The 18,570-nt window shown below is 33.3% G+C and overlaps 1 long non-coding RNA gene across 1 annotated transcript; it reads right to left on the reverse strand.

Moving 5' to 3' along the window:
- Positions 1–7,558: 7,558 nt before the first annotated feature.
- LOC140433456 (uncharacterized) lies at positions 7,559–15,609 on the reverse strand. The gene is made up of 3 exons (XR_011949972.1): positions 15,512–15,609; positions 12,303–12,563; positions 7,559–7,712 (listed from the first exon to the last, which is right to left on the reverse strand). It is a non-coding gene; the product is annotated as an uncharacterized lncRNA (long non-coding RNA).
- Positions 15,610–18,570: the final 2,961 nt, after the last annotated feature.

Below are 18,570 nucleotides of genomic sequence, written 5' to 3' on the forward strand. Positions count from 1 at the left end.
TACCGCATCAGAATTATTAGAAGCAGAGCTATGGTGGAAGGAACCAACTTGGCTGACTAGTAACAAAACTTTAACGCAGGAATCAGAAGAAATACCAGAGACAAATGAGGAGGAAGTCAAAACGAAAATAACGGTGCACACGACAACGATAAAGGAGGACATATGCGAGAGATTCTCAAATTTAGAAAGAATGAGAAGAGTACTTTCATATTGTAGGAGATTTGCAGACAAATGCAGAAAAAAGAAAGACAATGGACAAAGTCAGCTTACAGTCCAAGAATTAGAGGAAACGCTATTAAAGGTGATAAAGCACACACAGCACGCCTACTTCAAACAAGAAATAAATAAGCTGGAGAAGAAACAGCAATTAGACAAGAAAAATAAATTAGCGTCATTGGTACCATTCCTGGATAGACAAGGAATTCTAAGAGTCACCGGAAGACTGAGACACACGAATCTAAAGTACGGAGAAAAACATCCGATAATTTTGCCAAAGGATAGTGCATTAACAAAGTTACTTATAACAGATAGTCACGCAAGAAATCTACATAGCGGATTACAACAAACACTACAGTACATAAAAAGGAAATACTGGATAATCAACGGCAGAAGAACCGTGAAAGATCATCTAGCAAAATGTTTAAGGTGCAGGAGGTATAAAAGCCAAGCAGCACAACAATTAATGGGAGATCTACCGAAAGACAGAGTGAACCCGAGTCATCCCTTTACTAACACAGGGATAGATTATGCCGGGCCAATAAAAATAAGTACCACGAGAGGCAGAGGACAGAGGAGCTATAAGGGCTACAGGCTACATCTCAGTATTTGTGTGTCTGTCAACGAAGGCAGTACACCTTGAGGTAGTAAGCGATATGTCTACGGATGCATTCATCGCAGCGTTCAAGAGATTTACGGCACGCAGAGGACAGTGCAACAACGTATACAGCGATAACGGAACCACATTCGTAGGAACAGCAAATTTGTTGAAAAAAGAAAATCAAAAAATAGATGACGAGATAAAACAAGGATTACTGGCACTAGGTACCCAGTGGCATGTCATACCTGCATATGCACCACATTTCGGAGGATTATGGGAGAGCGCAGTGCGAATAATGAAATATCACTTAAAAAGAATCATCGGGGAAACAGTTCTAACATATGAAGAATTGAGTACGGTGCTGGCACAAATAGAAGCATGTATGAACTCGAGACCATTATGTGGGTCATCAGAAGACCCTGAAGGGAAAATAGCCCTGACACCAGCTCACTTCCTTATAGGGAGAGAAATTATATCACCAAATCGGGAAGAAGAGCTTACGACTTATTTGAAGATGCCGACGAGGTGGAGATTAGTGGAGAAAATAAAAAGAGACTTCTGGAAAATTTGGAAACAGGAATACCTGCACCAATTACAACAGAGAAATAGATGGCATAAGGCGCACCCTAACATAAAAGAAGAAGAAATAGTTATAATTAAAGAAGAGGATACACCTCCAGGCAGATGGCCATTAGCAAGGGTAACAGAAACACACCCTGGAGCGGAGGGATTAACCAGAGTAGTAACAGTGAGAAAGGCAAACGGGAAACTGACTAAAAGACCCATACATAAGCTAATACGACTGGAAGAAGAGAAACAGGAAAAGCCGAAGAAGGCAGCAGCACTAAGATGTAAGAAAATACTAGTAGCTATAATGTTTTTAACGATGTTAAAACCCATAAAGGCAGAACCGTATAAAATATATAATCCGGTACCAGGATTTTTCACAGAAGACCTTGGAGAGGTCGTCATAGACCGGGGAACATTTCGAATAAAGGTGTTACTCGAAAAAGGAAGAATTCGAACAGAGCACCAACTAATAGGAAATATGATACAAGGCGTACGAGAACTGTGTCATGAGATAAAAATCGTGAATTGTAAGGATATAATAGAGAAGTTAGAGGAAGGACAAAGAAAGGCGGAGACAGTAAGCGAGGGGTTGACAGTAGAAATAAAAGGAAGGGAAAGAAGAGGAATATTAGGAACAATATTAACCTCAGTATTTGGAGTCAATGACGAAGCCTACAGTAACATTGAAGCATTAGATAATAACCAAAAGGAGCTAATAAAGGGATCACAGCACCAGGCGAAGATAATGTTAGAAACAATAACATCAATCAATCACACAGAGAACAGGATAAACAAGCAAATGAACAAGTTTAACAAAGCACTAATCACAGGTCTACAAGAAATATCTAAAGGACTTAACGAAGTAGAAGACAAAGCACAAAAACTAGAAACCGAATATAGCACGTTACGAATACAAACGATAGCATTACAAGTTATGGACTTCATAAACGAATATACTCAATTTTACGAGGGAATATTAAACCTTCACTATAACCACGGACACTTCATTGATATAGTGAAACCGGGTGAAATAACCAAATTAATAGGGAAAGCAGGGCAGATACTGCCTCAAGGGGTCGAAATACGACGACAACCCATTATAGAAACAGAAGTCAGTCATGACGACAGATATATAACAGTCATCGGCTACTTCATAGTGACAGGGAAAAATAAGTACAGCATGCTCAAAGTCACGGCCATACCACTTAACGTTGAGGGGTCGGTGTTGCGCACATTTGTCGCCCCAAGGAATCTACTGGTCGTAGATTATAACACACTGCACTACTTCAAATTGACCGCGGAAGATAGAGAAAGATGCTTACTGTTGACAAAGGCGCAGATAGCGTGCTCACCAACGGCTATAAGAAACATGGATACCCAACCAAACTGCATACTTGAAGAAATTTATGAGCGATCTAAGAATAGCACATGTCCAGTGGTAGCCAGGACAATACCGACAGCTCAATGGAGTAAGATGGGTACTCCCAACCTCTGGCTAGTTATCACGCCAGTCACGATACACATATCCATTATTTGCGATGGAAATCGGAACGAAAGAGTACTGGAACGAGTCACATTCCCGAAGCTTTCACCCAAATGTATCGCCCAAACGAAAAATATTACATTACTCCCCACTAGCAGTGGGGTGGACAGAGCAGTGACGAGTTACCTGAAGTCGCCAGTCACTCCCGTGGCCCAACTGGTGGCGAGGACACCTCGCAAGTTTAACACGCCTCTAAACACCTACCTTGACATACCAGGAGGAGAGCTACGTCATGTGTTACTTGAGGAGGAGAGTCTGGAACAAGAAATGACGCATACGCAGTGGCGATCGATTCACGAATCTAATTGGCATTATTTTGTGGCCACCGGGATCATTACTATAATGGTAATAATTGGGATACTCACGTTATGGAAGTACCGTCCTGTTGCACGACTATGTCGTTCAGGGAATCCACAAACTCAGACTAACGAACAGGAAGTACCTGTATTAGTTAGTAATCGGCACAACAATGTACCGTCGACTTCCCAAGTTGACATCCCACTTTCCACATTTTCATCCAATTACCCTAATTTTAATCTAGAGATAGAGTCGGACATTGATAGCTAGGGTACGGTTGGAAGATTGTTGATTATTCTTAAACTATTTATAATTTATCATGTTTGAATTTTACTATGTTATGTAATACTTATATGTAAACTTTGAGTATTGACACTTGGGCCAGATTGCCCGATTCCGCAGTATGTCCAATATCAAATCTTTAGAATTCATATCCGAAATTGGACAGTATAATTTTATCACCCAGTAGACCGAATGAATCTATTTGTTATTAAATACACACACGTAGTTAATTAGGTTACATACACATTTGGTTAATTATCAATAATATAATTTGGACATCAGTCAAAAGTGCTGACAAAGTTAAACTATGTACATAAATTAAATACACATGTCACGCGAGGTCCGCGAAAATATTGACCCAATTAAAGTTTATATAAAACTAAGATCTCTTGCCTAGAGAGGCATTCAATCAATATTCACTCAACGAAGTTGATAGTCTTCAACGATCAACTTCATCAGTCTCTACTCAAAGTAATCCCGGGTCTACACCCATAGTGTACGTCTCTACAATAAACTCTGCTACTATTATTTGGTGTTTCCATTACAACTGAACGAACATCTTCACTGAGCCAACGAAGGGGATTTGTTCAACCTGTTAGAACGGGTCGATCGGCCATTTTTATGAATTTGTGGAAACTAGGTTGCCCTAGATGAGGCCTGTTTTTCTTCACGCGGTGCTATGTGAAGAATGGCGGGTAGTCGGAGTATACTGACACTAAACGATATCGCTAGCGGTCCTCCCTTTGTTTTATTTTAAGTACTCTTCGGGGACAATCGAAGACATTCAGACAAGTCAGCCAGTTCAGATCCTCAAACGGAAGCTGTCAGCCTCGGCAACAGCGTACGTAGGTGGCCTTTTCTTACAGAAACCACCTACTATGCCTATACCGTGACCGACAGAATCTCCGTAAGAAAAAAAAAAAAAAAAAAAAGAATCCCTAACCTGCACAAAATAACCTGGGTTATCCCAATATTCGCTGGAATCCTTTGTTGTCTTTGTTACGCCTTGTTTTAGGCCACGTGGCGTCCCAAGCGGTCAGAACTGCGGCTTTGCCTATGGCTGCCGTCTGACCCTGCGCTGTAGGGTACGCTCGCTCACCTAAAAACCTAAAAACACTTCCGAACACTACGAATACTGTATATTGACTCTCTAGTCTAGTGTGTATGTCTAGTCACGGAAATAATTTCCTTATTCGATCTTTTATAATTTATAATTAAAGCCTTAGCCAATGAAAATAAGAGGATAGCGGAGGGGACATCGGATGACAATAAATTATGAGTAAAGCTCGGATTTATAGGCAACAAAAATTGAAGAAAAAGGCGCCTATATAGGCAAAGATTTTTATTAAAAAAGGCAGGAATATGAACATTTAGGCAAAATATAGGCAATAAAGGAATATAACTTATTATTTATTGTACAAAGTGAATTAACGTAATATTAACTTAAGGCAGGTATATTTACACATCATAATCATAACATTAGTATAAATAAAATAGTAACTAAATAACTGTAAATTAATAATTAAACATTGTAACCACTTAAAATTTTATCATTAATAGAAACAACTAAATGTTTTTCAATATTTTCGGTCTTAAAACTATGTCTTGGATCACTTAAAATTAATTTGTACATTGAAAACGAACGTTCGACATCGACAGATGTAATTGGAGCATATTTCAGAGCGGATAATAAATCTGGCATAATTTGAAATTCCTCGGAAAATGTCCCATTCAAAACTTTAGCAACATTAGATAAAAACGAAAAACCTTCATTCTTGTCGCAAACATATTTCATTTTTTTTTAAATTAATTGACCGTTACTTCCTGGTGCCGATTTAATTTTCGTCTTTAAATTATCTATTAATTTTACTGACTCACATAAATTTATCTCTTGTTTTTCTAATAAGGTAATTGTGGTAACTATTAATTTATAATTGTCATTGATATAAGCGAGTTCCTGTTTCAATTTGGGATTTTTTAATTTTTTTTTGCTTCTCGAATGGCTTCGGAAATATCATCAAATTCTGACATAAGTAATTCTATTTCATTGCAGTGTTCAAAGTAAAAAAAACTGCTTCGAGCCAGGTTCCCCACCTTGTAATTACTGGTTTAGGTGGCAAAGGGACACCGGGAAGTCTTTCTTTATATATTTGCACCCTCAACGGAGCCTTTACAAAAACTTTTTTCATACAATTATTTGCCAACGGAAACAGATTTCTTATTTCTTTAGCAATTCTATTTACCCCGTGGGCTACACAAGTGCAATGAATTAAATTAGGATAAAAAAATCTTTAAATTAACAGCAGCTTTTCATATATATACCGCAGCAACTGAAAGCAATAAAACTATTTTATTCACTGGTATAGCGTTGGGTAAAAAGAGGTTTGTTAAACTATCTTGTATAAATCGACTTATTGTTAAATTGTTTGTTTTTTCCAATTCTTTAACGGCAACTAAATAAGGTTTTCTCGCAAAGTTTTCGTTCAAAATTTCAATCATTAAATTAGCTATATACCTGCCGCATACATCTGTCGTTTCATATATAGAAGAATGTTGGATGCAATCATCATCTGGCATAAATCAAATTTAAATGCGTCTTCCTCCTTTTTTTTTGAACTGCTTAAACTATCCCGCAGAGATATTTGGGCTAACTTAGAGGAATTTAATTTTTCCAAATTACGTTTATGAAGTGGGGTTCCACAATGCGGGTCAATAAAGTACTTTTTTCTACTTGAAATCTGAGAATTAAAAAAAAAATTAGAATTCTAAAACCGCTTTAGAATTTAGTTATGTTGTGGGACGAGAAAAAAAAAATAAAACTTACCGATTTGCCGCATGGTTTACAAAATGCTCCATCTCCTTCTAGAGAAAGTTCCGAATAAGGTGCGATCCATAGCCTTAATTTAGATGTCATCTTTTCACACAAATGTCTAAAACGTTTTAAAACGTGTTCTTTGCTTTTCGGTATACGCAACAAAACTAAACTAGGATATAGCAATTTGTGACTAAACTCTGATACAGTAACCGACTGTACAACTGATAATAAACTAATAAAGCTTGGGGATTTCCAAATAGTTAACCCTCAAGTCTCGATCAGGTACATTTTCCTAGAAATTTGTTATTTAAACAAACCATTGATATTTTATTATTGACTCAAAATTTTATTATAGAATGGTTTAGTAATAGAATAATATCATGGGTAGTACCATGAAATTTTAAAAAAGGCACAAATAGGCGGAATTTACGAAAAAAGGCAAAAAGTGCAAAAAACAATTATAATAGGCAAAATAGGCAAAAAAGGCATTTTGCCTATAATCCGAGCTTTAATTATGAGTTATTTGGTCGAGTTATCGAGTATGATGGTCACATGTATCACATCTCTGCTCAATATATCGACTATTCCTTGTATAGCGTTAAAAACATCTAGATATATTTGCAAAGCAGATTGCTAAAGTATGTGGAGCATTACACAGGATAAATTAGGGGCTATATGACTAATTCAGTTAAACAAAGACAGGTCCACATGACCTCTGGATACTGTAATTATTCAGAAATTGTTCTGCATCTGATATATTATCTATAAAAAATAAACTAGATTCATAGCTACCAAATTCAATAAACTAACTTAGCGAGGACTGTTTGGGGCTGAAATATGCCACGACTTTCTTGGTCGAACTTGGTAATAGTCCATACTAGCCCGAACACAGCCTAAGAAACAAATTTGTATCTGTGTCTAAGCTCTGGCCCGAATGACAAAAAATGCAGTTTATTTATAACCAATTATCACTATTTTTCACAAGTTTTATATGATATATCGACTATTATTTCAATTAAACCAGGTAACTTGATTCTCAACGGTCAATGACAAATTTTACAAGTAGGTAGCACTTTAATTCCTCGTGTCTGTACTTCTCCCAGCGACAAATGGTGCTAACCACAACATGGAGAGATATTTGTTGTGGTATTATTTTTAGCTGCAGGAAGCTGCATAATATAATAAAATAAAATTGTATAATAAAATAAATAGACTAGAAGTAGTAAGTTTAAAATCTATTTAAGTAGGCACGATATAAAATTGAGTTTTAATATTAATTTAACTATTATTTGTTATGAATACCTGGTTATTTAAGTGGGTGAAGGCTTCAAGAAAATGTTGAAGTATTTGCATTTGAAAGTCCAATAAGTCAATATTAAAAGTTCGACCTAAAATTTTTACAAAATTTTATAAGTAAGTATAGTAATAAAAGCTTTAATTTAAAGTAAATTTATTAAAATTGTAGATGGTAATGAGAAAGTTAGCAACGTGAGTAGTAGCTTAATGAGATAATTATATCATAAACGGTAGGCATACTCTGGAAACTATTCGAAGCTTAAATTCCAGATCTTAGTACAAATGTTTATTCTTCTTATGCAATAGTATTGGTCAAATAGAGAGATAGAGAGAGGGGAGGGGAGAGAGAGATTAGTTCATTGTACAATGATACATTATCCTAAAGGAGAGGATACAAAATCCACTCCCGTTCATCCAATCTCTCTTCATCAAATACAGTGATAAAAAGATTACCGCTAAACTTACAAATTCTTAAATTTGTTAGATACCTCAACCCTTTTATAACAGTGCCAGTTTTCATAAGGGAGCTCTCAAGTACCTACGTAAAATCTAAAAATGTCCCTTGTTATGCATGTTTCACACCGTAGCCGTGAAAACACGTCTCCTGTTGTGCAGTGGTAAAAATGTTAATGTGTTTTCACGCAAGTGTTAATTGATTTCCTCATGTATGCTAAAGCTTCTTAATTTGATGTTGGTATAAATTTGATTGAAGTATTATTTTTGTTAATAATTATTATGAAAAAAATATTTCAAAGCATTCCAAAATGGAAGGATGTATTTTGGTCTCAAATAAAATAGGATTATCAGTAGACTTCGGCAAATATGCAAATAAAAATGTAGAAAATATGCGCATAAATATGCACGTGTTTACCCGAAAATATGCAAATATTTTACAAAATATGCATACAAATAAATAAAAAAATCGTAAAATAGTAACAATTTTATTAAAAAAAAAAAAAAGTGTACATAACTAAATATTTCCTACTATTCATTAAGATTTACATTTATTTTAAGTAACTACATCATTTTTAAGTATGAATAAACTTATTTAGAATTATGGTAACAATAAATGACCAAGTGGTGTTCAAAATTTTCTAACAAAAACTTGTGGCTTCTGTCTGAGTACATATATTTATATATGGAAAAACTTCGTTCAACATCAACTGATGTAACGGGAGCATTTTTCAAACGAACCAAAACATTTGGTTCTAAATTAATTGTTTCCGAAATATTTCCAGCTAGAACACTGACTACTTCAGAAAGAATATGGTAACCTTTATTTTTTTCCATAGTAGCTTCAAATTTTTTTAAAATATCTTTTCCAATATTAACTCTAACGTTCCGACAACATGACGCAAATTCTTTTATTAATGCTGTACTTTCGAACAATGACAGTTTTGGTGATTCTAACTGAGTAATTGTTTTTTGAACAAAACTAAAATTTTATTTTATAAATGAAAGTTCTTGTTGAAGCAAGTTACTCTGTAAAGTTTGTTTAGAATCCAAAAGAGATTGGTAACTTTCATCTGTTAACGTATCAATTATGTTCTTTATTTTAACAAAATGATCTGCATAAAAATTAGCTGCTTCTAACCATGTTCCCCATCGCGTTAAAATAGGTTGTGGTGGAAGAGGAATGTTAGGTAGCATTTCTTTATAAAGTTGAATTCTTATAGGAGATTTAAGAAATACTTTTTTGACATTGGATATCATGGTATTTACAAGAGGAAACTTTTTTCGTATTTCCTCTGCAACTCTGTTTAATCCATGCGCTACACAAGTAACATGTATTAAATCTGGGAAAAATATTTTTAAATTTTGTCCTGCTTTCACCATATAAGGAGCAGCATCCGATAAAATAAGCAGTAATTTATTAGAAGGAATAGTTGTCGGAAGAAAAAAAGTTGCTAATGTTTCTTGTATAAAACGCGAAATTGTTAAAGCATTTGTTTTCTCAAGTTGCTGGCATGAAATAAGATGAGATTTTGGTAAGGTATCTTCTTTAAGAACACCAATTAATAAATGAGCAATATACTTTCCTGAGGAATCAGTGGTTTCGTCTACAGATATGTAAAAATAATTATCTGCAATTTCTTCCTTAATATTAATTAACACCGACGAGTATAGCCCGTTCACATTATTTCTTCTTAGAGACCGATCACTTGGAACATTAAGTTTGCAATATTTTTTTAGAAACGAACTAAAATTTACATTTGCTAATTTTGAAAGCGGTATGTTTGCAGACACTAATGCGCGACACAAGTCTTCATTAAAAGTTTCTTGCTCATCTAATTTTTTTGAAGTAGATTGGAAACATTTAGCCATTGAAGTTTGATGTTTTCCTCCTATTTTTCCTTTTTTTGCAATGTGTGAAGCAGTTCTCACATGTTGGTCTATCTGAAATTTCTTCTCACATGCTATCTATAAATAAAAATAAAAACCTTTATTTTAACCCAACCTTTAAAATATAAAAATATACAAGGTGTTTTTGGTTAATCAAATAACTGGTTTGGAAAAAAAACACTCGCTAAGTGTTTTAAATGCAGTATTAATCCACAAATTAGTTTTTGTTACTAACCATTAGTACATCATATAACTTATTTTAAAATTCAACAAAAGTTTTTTTTTGTTAATTCAATTACAATAAAAATAATTGTGTTTTAGAATAGCTGACTTCATAAAAAAAAGTAAAGGTGAAAAATTTTTCTAAATACACACCATTGTATTGTACCATGGACAATTTTTTCTCACTAAAGGAAGTTATTTTTCATTTAAAAACAACCTACGAGTACTAAATTTCAAGTAAATACGTTTATTGGTTTTAAAGTTATTGTTGTTATTAACTAAAAGAATTTAATTTTTTTTAATTTTAACACCCTGTATCTCGAAAAGTAAATAAGTTTGACCCCTCATTAACTATATCGTTTTGTTCAATTTTTCGAGAAGTATCTACAGTCAAACGTTGTAAGTGTCATTTGGAAACACCGTGTATGTATGAAATATTAGATATTTAATAGAAAATATTAGATACTTACAATTTTGCCACAGACTGAACAGTAGATTTTTCCCATATCCATAGACAGCTCTTTATAAGGTTTAATCCAAGTTGAAGCACTGGTTGTTTTAGGCATTATAAAATCACAATCTTCCTTTTTGTTACGCACAACGAGTGTTTACGCTTTGAATATCAAAACAAAAATGATTTACAAATCTGAGCATCAAATTAGAAATGTTTAGGTACCTAATTCAATAAACTGGGAGATCTTGGAAAATCCCTAAATTAGGAACAAAACTATTAGCCGTTTACCTGCTGTTAAGATACAATAAATTGTAGATAGATTTGGGGATTAGATCATAAAATGCAAATGGGCGAATCCTTAGCGATTATCCAATAACTGAATGTCTCAGTGACCGAGACTTTCTAAGAATGTTGAGGGCTACTTAAATTGATCTTCTTTGAAATTGTAAATGTTTTGTACCTGTAGAGATTACGTACTTAGATCATTTCTTGATTAAAATGACTATAAAATTTTATACAAGAATTGAAATAAATTGGTATGTTTAAAAATTTTCAAATACAGTATAAAAATCTGAACTTTTATGTACTTTATGCAAACTTTTATACAAATATGCCAAAATATGAAATATTTGCATAAAATATGCACAATATGCAAAATATGCAATATGCATATTTGCCGAAGTCTAATTATCAGTAACATCACTATTAATCGAGTTCTCATCATCACTTATCGGAAAAGAATAACACCTCTTAAACTGAGTGAACCTTTCTGAGATGATTTATGCGCACCTGGGTGGGCAAACCTCTGCATGGGCGATATTCAACTGAAGTCAGCCAAGACTATGTCGACAATATAGCGTAGAACTATTCCAACCAAAAATTTCTCAATTTATTGTCAAAGACCCTCAATTCCAAAACGTCAAATGCCAATATGAATGTCAAGTCGAAGAAACCATTCAATATCTTACCTGGGGCTGCCAGGCGTTTGTGGAATTATAAAGAACGCCATGACTCAGTAAAAAAGATTATTCACCAGCAATTAGCCAACAAACTGGTACTTCTACAAACTAACCATCTCCCTTATTATCAATATGTCGCAGCCAGAATGCTTAAAATGATAACTGCAAGCTATACTGGGACCGCACTATGCTCACAGACCAGCCAGTAGCACATAATAGAGCAAATCTCAAACTAGTTAACAAACTAACTAGGTAAACAATATTAATTGATGTAGCGATACCTAACAAATATAAACCGCATAATAAATACAACGATAAAATCAATCGCCAAATACATAGATTTTGAGATACAAATAAGGAGACAATGGAGAATGGAAAGTACCCAGACGATAAACATTATTCTCTCTACTACTAGAGTCATTCCGAAGAACCACCTAGAAAACATAAAAATCTGGGTCTAAATAAACATTTCTATAAGACCGTGAAGAAAGCTGTACTACTCTCAACGTCCAGATATGTACGATCATTTTTGAGAGATACTCCTGCATACCGATAAGACGGAAAGAGACCCTCAGAGCTCAATCATACTTTTGATACCACAGGTATCTGGGATAAGTGAATTTTCTCCCTAGAGAGAGGGTGAGAGTCCTATGGTTAAATCTGGATTATAATATACAAGTTTTATAAAAATTAAAGTATTCAACCTTTCATATTGTTCAGATCATCTTCTTCACACTTCCACAGCGATTCATTAGTTTTATATTCCAGATGGGATTCATTATTTTTATATTCACAATTATGATAGGTTTCTTGGTATAACTGGTCCAACTGGTTACCGATTCTTTCTATTATTTCTATTTTACGATCCACATAATGGTTTTTTGAAGTCACACGCGCCACACCTTCATCAAAACTTGGGAAATTTGGTATGTCTTGCACATGAGATTCATTGAAATCAATGGGAACTAAAATTAAACATAAGGATGCATTGTTTTTTAACATACTTTAAATAATAAAACTAAACTAAACTAACTCTAAATAAGAAGTAAACTTAAAGCATTACATAATGCAAAGATATTGTTACGTTTTTCTGTGGGTTCAGGAAATAAGTGAAATAACCGTAGTTTAACTAATTTTATTTAACTCACTCAACTATAAAAAAACTCATTAAAAAACAAATATCTCATTAATAATTATAAATACACTAATAATTATTATCGCCTATAATAATACGGGTATCGCTTACAAAAACACTTGTCTAATTACTGTCTCTTGAAAGGATGCCCCAGCTGATTTTATAAACAAACATCTGTTCTAGAGATCGCCAGCAAAGGCACGAACGCCGAATCAACGCTTTAACAGGAGATTCCAGAATAATATTCAAGATAAAATAAGCTTCACTTTGTGAATTTAAGAACCGCAATTACATTCACATAACAATATTATGGTTCAAAATATAAATTATTTTGTTTGTTACTTGGTAATACAAAAAAAATTCTTGTGATACCTATCTGTCTCATTCATATTCATAATTCGGATATATACATTTTGAACTAGATGACGACTTTATTGGAAGATAGTTCATTTGATTACATGAAATCAACTTCAACTTGAGAATACCCGTCAGAAAAATCATAGCATAAAAAATTCATAGTCATACCAATATCAACCTTTTTTACTGACATGTTCTGCCTAACGTCTCCCGCCAGATCTTCGTTGGTCTTCCTTTTCTACCTCTCTCAGGAACACGGAGATCTGCAGTTTTTCGTATTGGATATACTCATTCATAATTTTATCCTTTTTTGTCACTCTACTCATCTAAGCATTTTGATAACCGTCACATGCATTCGTTGTTCTTCTTTATTTTTAACTTCCCAACGTTCTTATAGCTGTTTTATAGAGTTTTTTCTTCAGTTTATAAAGAAGATAAAGTAGTCCAACTCCAGTTGTACTACTCCAGTATTTTTTGAAGAGCTTGAACCACTTCCCGTTTGTTATTTTGGTTAAGTTGATGTATAGATTTTTATACGCTTCTGCTTTAGCTTTTTGCCACTGCTACTTTCACTTTTTCTTGGCGACCGTATAGTTTTGAAGATCTTTGTCCTACCTATTTTCTTTTCACTGTCTATGTAGTTTTCCTTTTCTTTTATTTATCTTGTACTTAATTGGACCACTACTAGGTCTCCTTGTTCTCTAACTTCTTTTCTAACGTTTTTCCAAGTATTTATAATGAAATAGCAATATCTATAATGATACGGCCCATCTTCCTCCGAATTTTATAAGGATTCCCTTTCTTGTTCCAACAGATTTTTTCTACTATTTTTGCCCTGAATAGACCTTTTTTCTCATCTTTTTATACCCACCACTTGACTTTTTGTGGTCCTCTCTGATATTTTGGTATAGTTTTGTTTTTTTTACGTCGATGTCCAGCACAAGTAACTTATATTTTTGACTTACTGTTTCACAAATTATTACCTTACGGTCCTTACATTCACGTATATCTTTATTTTTTCTCATGAAATAATCGATTTGGAGGGTGCTTTTGCCCACTTTTGAACGTAAAAAGTTGAGTTTCTCTCTTTTGAAAAAATATGTTAATGATCGCCATATTTATTGTTGTTACTAATTGAAGCAATTCATCTTCAGCTTAATTTCTAGTTTCAAAACCTAGTCTTTCATATATTACTGCATATTTATTCTGTTTTGGGTTGGCCCAAGAGCCCCTTAAATCACATACTATTATAACTTTCTCTTCCGATAAAATATCACACAGTATGTCGCCTCATTGATCATAGGATGATTTTCGTTCATTTACACCCACCCTGTTTGAGGAATATTCACACAACATTGAACACTTTATTGTCGAGTATACATTTCATTAGTTTTTATAACTTTCACCACGTATCTGTTTCATTCCACTGTGAGAAATTATACCAACTCTATTCCTAGTGTTACTTTTCCCTACATACCACAATTTTGTTTCCTTCAAATAGTTCTTTTCACCTAGTCTCTTAAAGGCAAGCAATTTGTACTCTCCTTCTTTTAAGCGGATCTACTAACTCCACACCCTTATCTGTAAGATTTTCAAGATTCCAAGACCTAATTTTTCTAAATTTTTATGTTTTTCCCTTCCGGAATATTTTACCTCAGGAGATACTATCATTTCGGTATAATTTTTATTACACTGAAGAAGTTACTTATTACACTTTGGTTGTGTAGTATTACCCCACACCAGCTTGCAATTTTCTGTATCGACCAAGATCCCTACTGTAAGGATTGCCCTATAAGCCAATCTACTGTTGTCCGTATCCCACCATTAGGAGGCACGTACTTTATTCGGGATACCGGTGGTACTTTACCAGGGGTACTGATAATATTTTATCCGGGGGATTTGGGATATATATATATATATATATATATATATATATGTATATATATATATAAGTAAAATGTAATGGCATGTCTCGCAAAACAGAAAACCAAAAAAAGGATATCGATGGAAGGCAACCGTATATACGTATTTCTGACTATTGGTCGTCTTCAGTACGGTGCAGCCAATATATATATATATATATATATATATATATATATATATATATATATATATATATATATATATATTTATATATACCTATATAATAATAATAATAATAAACCATTTTTGAGAACATTTGCGAACATAGCGATCAAGCATCAAGCCGCAACTCTTTTCAAATTAGGTCCTCTCAAATTCTCAAAAAAAACTCTAAAAGGAAACCAAAACCCAACAAAACTACATATTATATCGTATGTTATGTTCAGTAGTGTATATGTTCAGTAGTGTAAGGAGTGTATACGAGTATCAATCTCCATAACCTAGAACTTCTGTGTTTAATTAATAAAATAAGTGGGAAAAAAAAATAGTTATACTTACAGAGAATAAAAAATATTGTTAACCGAGTTACTACACTTAGCTGCATATTATTAAATATAAAATTGTTTTTTTATTTGATTAGATTATGTTATCAGTAGGTGGCTACCTTAAAATATATTGTTGTATTGCATTAAACAAATTTTAATTGTTTTACACGTATTGTCGAATAAAAAATTAATGTTTATGAAGGATAATTTAAATATCATTAAATTTATCTGTTTATAGATAATGGTAAAACAAGTGGACTTTGAAGTTGGTTCTAAATAGAAAACAGAAATTCTATTTTGTATATTACGAGTAGGTTTCGGTTAAAGTCTAATACTGTACTAATAATTTAATAAAGATTTAACATATGTTTGGACCTCTTATTTGTTCTTCTTCTAATTTTAAAAGTGTATCGGGAACAAGGAGCATTACTATAGAGTAACGTAAGTAGGTAAGTTGTCCAATTGCTAAGTATGGCAAGACAAGGAAATATTCAGTGTGGTGCAACAATGAAGACAGCAATGAAGTTTTAAAATATCTTGATATTAAAAGCTCATATATTGTAATAATTGGCAAAATGAAACAAAAGAAAAACAGAAAAAACAATATAAAAATAATTTTTGGTCATCAAGAGACGATTAAATCTATATACATATTGTTTTGGAATGGATTTATATTATGTATCTATTAATTTTTCCAGGCAATCGAAAACTTGTTCGACGGTCAGAAATATTGCTTCACAAATTATTCTCTTTTCCAGTGCTTCTTCTATTAAATCAGTTACTTAATGTATTTAATTTATAGATAAATGTTTCTTTTGTTACAATTTCGCAACATTGTATAAATATTTATTAAGTATTTAAAATAAATTATTTCAATATCGTACCGATATCTTCATCTAACTGCGGCTAGTACGCATCAAATAATCAGAGATCATGGCTCGTTTCTAGGATGAAACGACATTAGCGTTTCTAGCTAATTTCAAGTCACTTAGCTCCTGACTTCCAGAAAAGACAGTCGTGTCTTAGATACGTGATGTTACCCTGCTGCCTCCAACTCCATCTCCCGTGGTAAAGTACATATTCTGTACACCAATTACATTGTTTGCTGTTTCATAACAATATATATATATATATATATATATATATATATATATATATATATATATATATATATATATATATATATATATATATATATATATTAAACTTAGAGCTAAGATTATTATTATTATAAAAATTAATATTAAACTCACCAGTCTTCCGGGTTGAACCGCGTCGATATCCATTTTGCCGAGCTTTCGACATCCTCTCTGATGTCTTCTTCAGGGCTTCCGAGGTCTCAGTCTCCCGAGCCCCCAGACACTACTACACTCACTAGTCACTTCTAGTTCACTCACTAGTTCTACCCACTAGGAACTAGTGAGTGAACTAGAAGTGACTAGTGAGTGTAGTAGTGTCTGGGGGCTCGGGAGACTGAGACCTCGGAAGCCCTGAAGAAGACATCAGAGAGGATGTCGAAAGCTCGGCAAAATGGATATCGACGCGGTTCAACCCGGAAGACTGGTGAGTTTAATATTAATTTTTATAATAATAATAATCTTAGCTCTAAGTTTAATTGTACTAACCGCGGAAATCTTTCCGAACATATATATATATATATATATATATATATATATATATATATATATATATATATATATATATATATATCTGCAAATCTATTTTCGCTAATATCAAAAAACCCCAAAAATCTTTCTGTTATTTGACCAATTTTGTTAACAAAACGGATTGTTAAAATACATTGTGATTTTTCGGTTATATCAGTAGTATCGTCCGCTAGTATAGAAAAAAATATAGCTTCAATAATTTTTCTTGAAACTTCATTTTTTATGTACCTGATCAGCAAGACAATCTATTAAATCGTTTTGTTTTGTTTTTGACAAACCTGTGAACACCAATTCTGTTTTTTAATATGCTCCTGGATTTCCTGATTGCGTTTAACTGCAAAATTCAATTTTTCTTTTAAATTACCCATATTTGAAGAATTCTGGCTCTCATCCTGACCGCGAAATGCAAGTTCTTGATTTGCTAAAATAATCGTAACATCAATTTAAATATGAAAATAAAATTCTATTTTTTCTAACTTCTTCACTATATAACTTATTGGATTAAGTAATATGTCCAGCTCAAGCACTGTCAATAGATTGCGAATTTTTTCTAACCTTTTTAAACCTAAACAATTGTTTAAATAATTTTCTTTCAAAGTTTAATTTTTTTTTGACACTAGCTCATCAATTTTTCAAATCTGAATGTATCTTACTCACCCAAACATTTTGCTTCAGATTTGAAAGCAGTAGATAAGGCCAAAAAAAGTGAATTTCTAAAATTACTACCGCATATTGTTTTAAATGTATTTAAAATGTATAGCATATTGTTTATTTTTAAATTTAAATGTATAGCATATTGTTTTAAATGATCTCGAAAATGGTCGATTATCCTTCTTATCTGTGGATAAAACTTGTAAATTTTGCAAAGGAAGGCCCATTACAATATTTTCTAATCTTTCTTGATTTTTTTACCTTGAAAAAAGCGTTTCAATCAAACTGCAGAATCATTGTTTAAAATATTCATAGCCGAAGCCCGGCGAAGGCGATCGAATTCATCGCCTATGAAAACGATAAAATCACTGACTAACCGTGAAGCTGTGTTGCTCCTGGTTAAGCGTAAGACGAGAGACGGATAGACGTTTTATTCTCTTTTAAAGGCCCGTTTTCACACTACGTCTTATTGTACGTTTTGTGGGTCATATAAAACGTACGACAAAATGTACGTTTTGTCCAGTGTATGATACCCAGTTAAGTGACAATCATATTATTATTCATGTTGGTAACAAGATGGCATGACAGAGAGTGACAAGACAGGTTATTAGGTTAGACACAGTTGTTAGGTTAAGTTACTGGCATGTGAAGTTAATATACTTGTTACTTATACAATTACTCAATCTAGTATTTGTTTTATTTATTACACCTTCCATCAGGCTTATACATGGTGTCAGGTGTGATAATCTTTGCG

Source organism: Diabrotica undecimpunctata, chromosome 2 (genome assembly GCF_040954645.1).
Source record: "Diabrotica undecimpunctata isolate CICGRU chromosome 2, icDiaUnde3, whole genome shotgun sequence".
Classification (NCBI taxonomy): domain Eukaryota; kingdom Metazoa; phylum Arthropoda; class Insecta; order Coleoptera; family Chrysomelidae; genus Diabrotica; species Diabrotica undecimpunctata.